This window comes from Panthera uncia, chromosome F2 (genome assembly GCF_023721935.1).
Source record: "Panthera uncia isolate 11264 chromosome F2, Puncia_PCG_1.0, whole genome shotgun sequence".
NCBI lineage: Eukaryota > Metazoa > Chordata > Mammalia > Carnivora > Felidae > Panthera > Panthera uncia.
In genome coordinates, this window is record NC_064812.1 from 29,765,967 (window position 1) to 29,778,217 (window position 12,251).

General features: G+C 37.3%; 1 long non-coding RNA gene and 1 pseudogene across 1 annotated transcript in view; both read left to right on the top strand.

Annotated features, from left to right (window-relative positions):
- The window catches only part of LOC125924765 (uncharacterized), a 116,432-nt gene extending 105,848 nt beyond the window's left edge, over positions 1 to 10,584 (top strand). The window contains exons 4-5 of the long non-coding RNA XR_007458551.1: positions 6,380 to 6,425; positions 8,933 to 10,584. This is a non-coding gene — a long non-coding RNA (uncharacterized LOC125924765). The remainder of the gene's footprint in view (positions 1 to 6,379; positions 6,426 to 8,932) is intronic.
- Positions 6,467 to 8,034, top strand: LOC125924758 (60S ribosomal protein L23a-like; annotated as a pseudogene).
- Positions 10,585 to 12,251: the final 1,667 nt, after the last annotated feature.

Here is a 12,251-nt window from a genome sequence, read left to right on the forward strand (position 1 = left end):
TATATATATATATATATATATATATATATATATATATATATATACCACATCTTCTTTATCCTTAGGATGATAACATTTTTAATGCCAGAAGAAACAAGTTCTTTTCCTGCTAAGGTTACTGAGCTAGGAGAATTTGAACCTGATACTAGTGGCCACCTTCCCCCCGACACAAAGAGGAGCTTGTTGCAGGATGGAGCTAATCAGAAACAAAGTGATGAAAGGCAGGTAGAGTTAGAGAAAGAGAACAAAAAGCAGAAAGGCAGAAGGAAAAGCACAAGTGCAAGAGAAAGGAACAAGTGAGCAAAGAAAACAGAGAAAGAAATGAATTAGAGGAATCAGTTTTGTATAGCTAAAAATTGTAACTTTTGCACACATAGGTTACATTGATCCTATGGCTGGCATTTTTCAAATATGAAATACAGATATAGAAATTATGAGTCTACTTATTCAGCAGTTAGTCAGTGCCAAACACTGTTAAATGTTCTCATTAAAAATCTATAAGTCATTTGTAACCCTAGGAGATTGTTACAGCGAAAAAGCTTAACATGTAAAAAAAATAAAATGTGATGTGTAAAAACCATCATATAAAGAAAGATAGTAAAGGCTTTGGGAATAGGAAAGAGAGATCAAGTCTGTAGATAAATGGTGGTGGGTAAGTATATAGAAAAATAGTTCACATAAGATGTAGCTAAAACCTAAAGGATACATTGCAATTACTTAGTAAATAAATTAGGAATGAAGCTAAGTAGAAAGCTTGCATTGGTATCAGAGACTTTAACATTCATGTATGCTATTAATACACCTCACTGATTTTCTTCAATGTTTTCTTTCTCATTAAAGCTTTAAATTTTGCTAAACATTCAAGGTTGACCTGTGTGGGTGTGTGATATTAGGAAGCTTCAGCCAGAGATTACACCACCAACTCTATGGAATGACTCAGTCAGCAGCTGAATGACTCCTGCTCCTTGTTCCTTTTCCAAATACTTCCTCATTATGTCTAAAATAGTTCATTCCCTTTTGTCACCTTGCACAAAATCAATCTAATTAGAGATTCATTTGAATAAGCAAGTTCATTTTTCTTTTTAAAAAAAATTTTTAAACATTTTTTTTGAGACAGAGAAAGAGTGGGAGAGGGGCAGAGAGAAAGGGAGACAGAGAATCTGAAGCAGGCTCCAGACTCTGAACTGTCAGCACAGAGCCCAATGTGGGATTTGAACTCATGAACTGTGAGATCATGTCCTGAGCTGAAGTCGGATGCTTAACTGACTGAGCCACCCAGGCGCCCCAACAAGTTCATTTTCCAAAATGAAAAGATAAAGGTGTTGGGGTTTAGGGGAGGGGTTATAGTCATTTATGCCTTAGTATAGTTTAAACACTTTGCTTCTGTCTAGTCAGGTCTTACAGTGTACAAGAGACAAATCCAGTGCAGGTGGCAGTGTTGTGAAATGGTCAGCACTCTGAATTTTCTTACAGTCAGAAAGATCTGGTTTGAATCTTGTCTCTACCACTTTACTAGCTTTATGAGCTTGAGAAAATTATTTAATGTTCAAGGTGTCTCAGTTGTCTCCCCGATACATGAGAGAAATGTGTTGATCTGCTATTGTTATATAATGTACACATATTGACTGGCACATCCAGAGCCTGGTTAAGCAATGAATAAATGGTAGCTATTAATACTAGGATGGAGAAAAAGAGGTACTTTTGTAGCAAAAGCAATGAAATCCTGGATGAATGTAGGAAAAAAAGGCATACTTTGTGTTTTCAGTACTTTTGCCTAAGATAGCAACATGATGAACGGTGGTACAGTTGAGGTGCAAATGTATGATCATGTGTCCAGTGTTCTTTATGATAAAAAGATCACATACAGTGAATTAATATTGCATCAATATCTGATCTCTTCCAACGATTCTTTCTGGATTTTTGTTTTAACTAACTGTAACTTTTTTCTTATGACTAGTCCTTACAGAGGTAGATAACATGGGTGCTTAAGGGAAATGAGAGTGTCTTAAACAAAGGTGAATGTTTAAAAGTTCTAGGTCACTTTGCAAAGCCATATCCTATTTTTTTTTATTCAAGTATAATTAAGTACAGTGTCATATTTGTTTCAGGTATCGGTATCCAATATGCTGATTCAATTCTATACATTGCTCAGTACTCACCCCTGTAAGTGTCCTCTCAATTCCCTTCACGTGTTTCACCCATTCACTCACCCACCAGTTTGTTCTCTATATTTGAGTTTGGTTTTTGTTTGTTTGTTTGTTTTGTTTTGTTTGTTTTTCTTTTTTTCTTTGTTCCTTTGTTTTATTTTTTCTTAAATTCCACTTATGAATGAGATTATATGGTATTCGCCTGTCTCTTAGCATTATATCCTCTAGATCTATCCATGTGGTTTCAAATGACAAGATTTCATTCTTTTATGGCTTAATAATATTCCATTGCATGTATATATACCACATCCTTTTTATCCATTCATTTATCAATGAACACTTAGATTGCTTCCATATTTTGGCAATCCAGTTTTGGCAATGCTGCAATAAACATAGGGGTGTGTATATATTTTTGAATTAGTGTTTTGTGTATTCTTTGGGTAAATTCCCAGGAGTGGAATTATTGGGTCATATTGTAGTTCCATTTTTAATTTTTTGAGGAACCTCCATACTGTTTTCCACAGTGGCTACATCAGTTTGGATTCCCACCAACAGTTCACGAAATTCCTTTTTTTCCCACATCCTTGCCAACACTTGTTATTTCTTTTGTTTTTGATTTTAGTCATTCTAACAGGTGTGAGGTGATATCTCATTGTGGTTTTTATTTGCATTTCCCTGATGATGTTGAGCATCTTTTCCTGTGTCTTTTGGTGGTCTGTATGTCTTCTTTGGGAAAATGTCTGTTCAGATCCTCTGAGTATTTTTTAATTGGATTGTTTGACTTTTTGGTATAGAGTTGTATATGTTGTTTATATATTTTGGCTACTAACCCTTTACTAAATATGTCATTTGTAAATATCTTCTCTCCCATTCAGTAGGTTGTCTACTTGTCTTATTAATAGTTTCCTTTGTTGTGCAAAAGCTTTTTATTTTGGTGTAATCCTAATAGTTTAATTTTGCTTTTGTTTCCTTTAGCAAAGGAGACATAGCTATAAAAATGTTTCTATAGTTCATGTCAAAATGATTGCTGTCTATGTTTTCTTCCAGGAATTTTATGGTTTCAAGTCTCACATTAATGTCTTTAATGCATTTTGAGTTTATTTTTGTGGATGGTGTAAGAAAGTGGTTTAGTTTCATTCTTTTACATGTAGCTGTCCAGTTTTCCCTACACCATTTGTAGAAGAGACTGCGTATATCTGCCTCCTTTGTCAAAGATTAATTTAGCATAAAAGTGTGGGTTTATTTCTGGGCTCTCTATTCTGTTCCATAGACAATATGTGTCTATTTCTGTGCCAGTACTATAATGTTTTGATTACTACAGCTTTGTAGTATATCTCTAACAAACATAGATGCAAAAATCCTCAACAAAATATTAACAAACGGAATCCAACAATGCATTAAAAAATATTTCACCATGATCAAGTGGGATTTATTCCAGGGATGAAAGAGTGGTTCAATATTCACAAAATAATTAATATGATACATCATACTAACAAGAGAAAGGATAAATACCATATGATCGTTGTAATAGACACAGAAAAAGCATCTGACAAAGTACAACATCCATTCATAATAAACACTTTCAACAAAGTAGGTTTATAGAGAACATACTTCAACATAATAAGAGCCATAAATGAAAACCCACGGCTAACATCAAACCAATGGTGAAAAACTGAGAGCTTTTCCTCTAAGATCAGGAACAAGAAAAGGATGTCCACTGTTATCACTTATATTCAACATAGTACTGGAAGTTTTAAGCACAGCAGTTGGAAAAGAAAAAGAAATAAAAGGCATCCAAACTGTTAAGGAAAAAGTAAAACTTTCACTCTTTGCAGATGACATGATACTATATATAAAAACTCTACAGGCTCCAACAAAATATCAGAACTATTAAGTGAATTTAGCAGATTTACAGTATACAAAATCAAAACACAGAAATCTGTTGCATTTCTATATACTAATAATGAAATAGCAGAAGGAAAAATTAAGAAAACATTCCCATTTACACCAAAAAGAATAAAATACCTAGGAATAAATTTAACCAAGGAGGCAAAAGACCTGTACTCTGAAAGTCACGAAACACTGATGAAAGAATTTGAAGATGACACACAAAAAAAGGAAAGATATTCAATGTTCATGATTGAAAGAACCAATATTGTTAAAATGTCCATACTACCCAAAGCAATCTATACATTTAATGCAATTCCTACCAAAATACCAATAGTGTTTTTCACAGAACTAGAACAAACAGTCATAAAATTTGCATGGAACACCAAGAGACCCCAAATAGTCAAAGCAATCTTGAAAAAAGAAGAACAAAACTGGAGGCATTACCAGATCCTATTTTGAAAGCACTTTATGGCTTACACTTAAAAAATTCCCCTTTTAGATACAGGTATGCTGTTTTGAAGGGATACATGCACCCCCATGTTTATAGCAGCACTATCAACAATAGCCAAAGTATGGGAAGCGTCCAAAGGTCCATCAATGAATGACTGGAAAAAGAAGATGTGGTTGGTATACATATACAATGGAGTATTACTTGGCAATCAAAAAGAATGAAATCTTGCCATTTGCAACTACATGGATGGAACTAGAGGATATTATGCTAAGCAAAATCAGTGTCAGAGAAAGACAAATATCATATGACTTCACTCATATGAGGACCTTAAGATACAAAACAGATGAACATAAGGGAAGGGAAGAAAAATAATATAAAAACAGGGAGGGGACAAAACATAAGAGACTCTTAAATATGGAGAGCAAACAGAGGATTACTGGAGGGGTTGAGGGAGGGGGGATGGGATAAATGAGTAAGGGGCATTGAGGAATCTACTCCTGAAATCATTGTTGCACTATATGCTAACTAACTTGGATATAAATTAAAAAAATAAATAAATAAAAATTCCCCTTTTAAAATACAAGCATATTGAGTACAAACTGAGCCAGAGGTGTTTTTTGTTTAGGTTGTTCGTTTGTTTGTTTGTTTGTTTGTTTTTGCTTGTTATCAACATGTTAACATTCCCCAGCTGTCCATTTCAGAAGGATGATGGGGCCTATCCATGTTGTAAGTGTGTTTGACTCTTCCACAGGCAGCCCACTGTGCTAAGAGACAAAATAGGGATGTTCTCCAGATTCCTTCACACTGGTTAGACCAAACTCAAACCCACACTCTTGAAGAGTGATAGAGTTAAATTGCATTTTGATTTGGGTTTTCCCCCCAAAATCTGGCTAATGTAGTTAATTGACAGAAACAACTATATTTTCTAATCAGATATATAACTACAAACCTCAAGGCAATCTTTCTCTTGCCAGTAGCAAAGTAATTACCATATTAACAACATTCACTCAATATCACCACTGAGGATTTCTCCCATAAAGCCTGCTGGAGAAAAGTGCCAGGCCACAAGGCAGTTTAATACAACCACTTCTGCCTTCACTCTGACTTTGTATAAGTGTCAATGCCCACGCTATCTGGTCTATTCCACCTGTGAAAGGCATGGGTTTGTTTATTTCTGCTTTTCAGTTTCAGTGTATAGTAGTATACCATGGTGCAATTGTTTATGGGACTAGTGACTCCACAGTTTTAAAGCTTATACTTCTCTTTTGAATACAAAATATTCAAATATTATTTTGTGCATCTGACAGCGTTGGCCTCTGCCCTGACACCATATGGAATTATTTTTGGCTTCCCAGGCTCCATCTTGCCCTCAGACGTTGCTTATACTGAGCTCCTGGGAACCCAGTCCACTGTTCCTCAACTCTTTTCATGAGTCTAACCCCTCCCTGTTCACCATCCAGGTACCAGTTCAGTTAAGCCTTCCCTAATATCTCAATTCTGAGTTAAATGGCATGCAGATGTGTACCCTCCTCACGTTACATTTCAACTGCTTCTTTACTTAGTGGAATTCCCCAATAGACTGAGTTTTCTGAAATCAGAGACACTGTTTTGTTTAGAAGAATGCCTTTGGCAGCTGGAAGGAATACTGCTGCTTTTCAGTAAATATTTGTTGTAGCACATTTCATTTTTTTTTATCATAGTTATGCATTTCTTTCTGTGCTATGGTAAGCATTTGCTCCCTTCACCAATTAACTTTGGTTAACTCTGATGGCTGTGTGGTTTGCTTTAACAAATGGGATGTGAGCATATATGACATACAGCATATCTTGGCAGAAGCTTTAGAAGCACTAGCATGGTTTGACACTCCTCCTCTTCTTTCTGCCTTCCACAGTCAGAAAACCATCTTTCAAATAGTGGCTACTCCAAAATTCAACCAGGTAAATATGAAGATCTCATTGGCTTTGTTAAGGAATTCATGAATTAGACAGCATCCCATGTAGAATGTAGAGGGGAGTTGTACAAAATGGAAGGTGTTTATAGGAAGGAGAATAAGGCAATGAAATTATTAGCAAAAGAAAAGGAGTGTTTCAGGCAAGGTCAGGAGCAGAAGGTCTTATTGTGCAGATTATCTCATTTTCCTTTGGAGGATGGAGAGGAACCACGTGGCCATTTACTTCATTGGGGCTGATCAGAAAATTCCAAACTGACAGGTTAAAACTACATCTCCGGGGGAGATTGAAACTGCAATTAGAATAAGGATTAAACCCCCGTTTGGAGACTCAGCCTAAATGATACCATTTTGGATCTGTGGCTTTCTTTTTAATAGCTCAGAGTTTATTCAAAGAGAGAAGATGTGCCTTTCATGAAGATGGTGCAGAAGGTAAAGAAGGAAGCCCCTGCCCCTCCCAAAGCCAAAGCCAAAGCAAAGGCTTTGAAGGCCAAGAAAGCAGTGCTGAGAGGCATCCACAGTCATAAAAAAAAAAAAAAAAAGATAATCTGCACATCATCTACATTCTGACAGCCCAAGACACTGCATCTCCGAAGGCGACCCAAATATCCTCAAAAGAGTGCCCCCAGGAGAAACAAGTTTGACCACTATGCCATCATCAAGTTTCCCCTGACTACTGAGTCAGCCATGGAAAAAATGGAAGACAGCAACACTCCTGTGTTCATTTTGGATGTCAAGGCCAACAAACACCAGATCAAATAGGCTGTGAAGATATATGACATTGATGTGGCCAAGGTCAACACTCTGATCAGGTCAGATGTAGAAAAGAAAGCATATGTTTGACTGGTTCCTGACTGTGATGCTTTGGATGTTGCCAACAAAATTGGGATCATCTAAACTGAGTCCAGTTGGCTACATTTGAATATAAATTGTTTCATCATTAAACAACAACAACAATAAAACAACAAAGAGAGAAGATGCATAAAACAAGCTGAGCCCAAAAGAGTCCAGTAGAGCCCAGTAATGTGTGTGACAAATGACAGTTATAAATTGCTGAGATTTAGAGATTGCTTGTCACTACAATAAAAGTTGATTAGCAAAGAAATTGATACCTAGAAGCAAGGGCACTATGGTAACAACAATAAAATAAAATATGTAGTATTTGTACCATGCCTGCTATGGGAGCCCTAATGTTAAAGGAGGCTGGAAAAATAACCTATACTATGCACAGGTGAAAATTTTGGTAAAACCATCACCTTAGATAACTTGAAAGGTAGAAAATATACCTATAAATTTGTGACTTTGGCAAAGACTTTTCAAGACAAAATTTTGTTGGCGCAAAATTGCTTACCAGTCATTATAAGCAAGAGATGAGCTGAGAAAATAATTGACCTTTTTGCAAGTAAGAATGGAAGAGAAAAGGAGCATCCAGAAATCCAGAGACAGAGTTGAAAGGTGCAACTGTTTCTCTTCTCCAGCCAGTAAACTATTTGCAAATTAAGACAAAACCTCAGTGCAAAGACCAAGTCAAGGACCTGAAAAGTTGTTTTTTAGTTGTGCGTGCATGTTCTTACATGGAATAATTTGAATTATTTTTAGTGAATTGAAAGCATATTAGAAATTTAGCAACTTGAGCAAATTTTTGATATGAAAATACAATAGTAATATGTAGGCAATTTTAAGGATGGTTTCAAAGAAACTTTAAAGTGGATAAATGGAAGAAAAGCAATTTGTATTATCTATTCTCTTTTAGAAGTACATTATAAAGATTAGAAGATATGAGCAGTCATGCAAAATTAATATTACAACGTGCCTATACAATTTTTTTGTCATCCTTCATAATATGAAGAGCCACTATTTTTATTCTATTAAGTAAAAGTACACCCAATTAAAACTACTACTACTACTACTACTCCTAGTCAAACTTGAGTGCCAAGACCAAATCAAGACTGTTGTCACCGTGCTATTTGTTAAGACCTCTGATTCTTTTAAAGTGATCCCCATTAAGTCATTTCACTTATACAAAATGGCTCAGGATAAAGAGACCATAGATTTGGCCCAATGGAAGTCTAAAGAGTTCAAATTATCTGTAATTAAGCCTAAAGGAATATTTTCTAATTTTGGATCTTGCTATTGGCAAGAGGCATTAATAGTAAACAAAGATATAAAAGAAACCAACAGGGGTGCCTGGGCGGCTCAGTCAAATTAAGCTCTTGATTTCAGCTCAGGTGATCTCACAGTCATGAAATCAAGCTCACATGGGGCTCTGTGCTGGCCATAGAGCCTGCTGACATTCTCCCTCTCCCTTTGCCCCTCTTCTGCTAGCTCTCTCTCTCTCTCTCAAAAATATAAAGAAAGAAAAAGTAAAAAAAAAAAGAAACAAACAATATTTTTTAAAGAGTTGTAGTGCCCAAACTGCCACCAGCCTGAATTAAAAGGAGTTGTGATTGTTTGAACAATAGAACTATTCTCAAGCCCTCAACTTTCTATTGACAGGTTGAGGAAGCTGTTCACTAGTCAAGGGGGCAATTTTTCCTGAAGAGGATACTGGAAAAGGAAGGACCTCCTAGAACATGAAGTCAAGAGTCACGAAGGACAATAGACTATGAACCTACCTCCAGGAAACAAAATTGATTAAGTTTTCTACACTAACTCAGCTTAGTAGACCTTATGATAGTTCCTCATTGGGATTTCAGAATTGCTATGAATCAGTGATTGCTGGTTCTACCCTTTTCCCCTCATAAATAAGAGTATTTATATGGGTTCCACATTTTATGATGCATGTGTGGGGTGCAAATAGCAAACTTTTTAGTTTATAGGACTTTGGCTCAAGAGAAGCTATATTTGAGCATGATATACATTTTAAGAGCTCGGGTTTCAAACTGGATGTTTTGATTGGATAAGACCTTAGAGTATTGTTAGAATGGGGTGACTATCTTTGTTTTGAGGAAGGGAATGAACATTTGTGAACAATGGCAGGCTGTATCAGATTGCATTATTTCACAGATATTCATTCCTCCATACCCTTGCCATGCTTTGTGAACAGTCTACTTTCCTGCCCACTGACTTTAGCCTAGATCATATTACTTTCTTTGGCTAAAAGATATCTCAGTAGAAGTTTTAAATGTGCTTGCATATTTTGTATGGCTTGGTACCCAGTCTCCTGATTTTTTCCTTCCAAAATGAGAGTAGCATGTCCCAGGTACAGGCTTACTCTTTCAGTCTGACCTCTGGAATGAGAATATATGTTTCATGGAGACCAGGAGTTTTGAGAAAAAAGAACTATTGACCGAGAATCCCATACCCTTGAAAATATCCTTCAGAAATGAAGGGGAAATCAAGGGGCACCTGAGTGGTTTAGTTGGTTAAGTGTCCAAATTCAGCTCAGGTCACGATCCCACGGTTTATGAGTTCAAGCCTCAGGTCAGGCTCTGTGCTGAGAGCTCAGAGCCTGGAGCCTGCTTTGGATTCGGTGTCTCCCTCTCTTTTTGCCCCTCCCCCATTCACACTCTCTCTGTGTCAAGAAAATAAACATTTAAAAAAATTTTTAAAAATCTTCATACGTGTGAAATAAGTCATAAACTCATGGTAACGTGATTTTTTACTAAAAACATTGATTCAGGAAATCAATTCTTTGGACAACATAGAGGCTGGGTTAAATAAGGAAGCTTAGTCCTTGTTGGGTAGAGGCCCTCACTTCATCTGTTCACAGTGCACGGGCTCAGCACTTGCCCACACAAAGCCTCTGTCTGGAACTCACCTGCATGTACTCGGCCCTTGGCCCTTGTCTGCAGCATGACGAGGTGACTGGCACAGAGGAAAAGATCAATGCTCTCATGAAATCAGCTGGTATAAATGTGTAATCTTTCTGGAGGGCCGTGTTTGCTAAGGCCCTGGTGAATGTCAACATTGGGAGCCTCCTCTGCAAGGAAAGGCCTGGTGGACCCACTGCAGCACAGCAGCTGGTGCTGGACCAGCTGTCCCAGGTCCTTCCCCCTCTACCACTGTTGTCCCTGCTGTGAAGAAGGAGGTAGAAGCAAAGAATGAAGAATCCGGGGAATCTGATGGTGACACGGGTTTTGGTCTTTCTGACTAAACCTCTTCTGAACCTGTTCAGTATAAAGCTGAACTCTTAAAAAAAAAAAAAAAAAAAAAATGGTCTGCAGGGGCTCTTTACAATTTCATAGGGGAGTTAGACTTAAAAAGTGTTTGATCTTGGGGCGCCTGGGTGGCTCAGTCGGTTGAGCGGCGGACTTCGGCTCAGGTCATGATCTCGCCGTCCGTGAGTTCAATCCCCATGTCGGGCTCTGTGCTTACAGCTCAGAGCCTGGAGCCTGTTTCAGATTCTGTGTCTCCCTCTCTCTGACCCTCCCCCGTTCATGCTCTGTCTCTCTCTGTCTCAAAAATAAATAAATGCTAAAAAAAAAAAAAATTAAAAAAATAAAAATTTTAAAAAAAGTGTTTGATCTTACCAGTGGGCGAGATTCGTTTAGGTGAGTTCTCAGAGCAACAACAAAGGTGCACGTGTGGGAAGCAGTCAAGGGAGTACAGCAGTATCTTAAGGAGACTGCATTACTAAGAGGCTCTGTACTATAGGAAATACAAGTTACAAGCCATATTTTTACTTGAAAGCCTCTACATGCTTCACAGACATTAATGTTGCAAATGAAGACTATGACGGCACAAGTAAGATGAACGTAGGCAGGTCTGTCAGTATCACAAGGGCCTCTAGCTTGTTTGGCATCTTTTGCCAGCTCGTTGGGTATTACAACCAAGACAGAAGAATTGCTAAGACATAAAGACTTATGCTGACTTGAAAAGTATAAGTAAGTTCTGGTTGAGAAGTACCCATCTGTGAGATACCCACTGTATTAATGAAAATAACAAAACAGCATTCATGAATATACATCATTCATGTCTTCCGTGAGCTGTTCCCACATGGAATTGGAGAAAGTCTTTGTTGTACTTGAATAGGTAATGAGGGCATACCTGCTAGTATTTGGTTTTGTAGAGAGCATAGTCAAGAGATTCCCTATGCCAGTTGATTTCAACTTTTTTGATTATAGTCTGCACTAAGAAATACATCTTAGACTATAATCTATACACACATTGGTAACTATGTCTCTATTGATATGTTAAGTATACAAATTGTTACAAAACAATCCATAAATTGTGTTTATCTGGCTAAGAGTAGATTGTGTTTACTGTTTACTGTAACTGTGGTGTCAGAAGCTATAATTTTACTTATTGTCATTGCTTTTGTCTCCCCCTTAGTCTTTGATTTTCATAGAGACTCTGTAAATAGCATCTGAGGCTTATAGTTCTTTTAGCTTCAATCCCCGGATATTATACAGGAGCCCTACTGACGTGGTTCAAGGTGTAGGGTGAGGGAAAGTATTCTGTAGGCCTGTGAGTAGGTCTCAGTCTTTAAATGACCCTAAGCTGGGTATTTCCCTTCCCTCAGGCCAGTTAGGCTTTCCTAAAACCCCAGTTGATTACACTCTGGTAAAATAGTTTCCCTTGAGGGTAGACCTTCCTAAAAACATATTTTAAGATGGTTACTTTAACCCATCCCCTGCCAGAAGCACTAGCAGATTTGTCTCCCATCTTCACAGTGAGAACATGATAGGAGCCCTGGAGGTAAAAATACAAGTGGGAGAGGCCCATTAAAACTGAGCCCCGCTGGGGACTCTCTGAGGGGAGAAAAGATGAGAAAAAAAAAAAAAAAAGACCAAAAGCAACAAATATTAGAAAGGACCAGAGAACACCACCGGAAACTCCAACTCTACAAGAAACATAATGGCAATAAACTCAT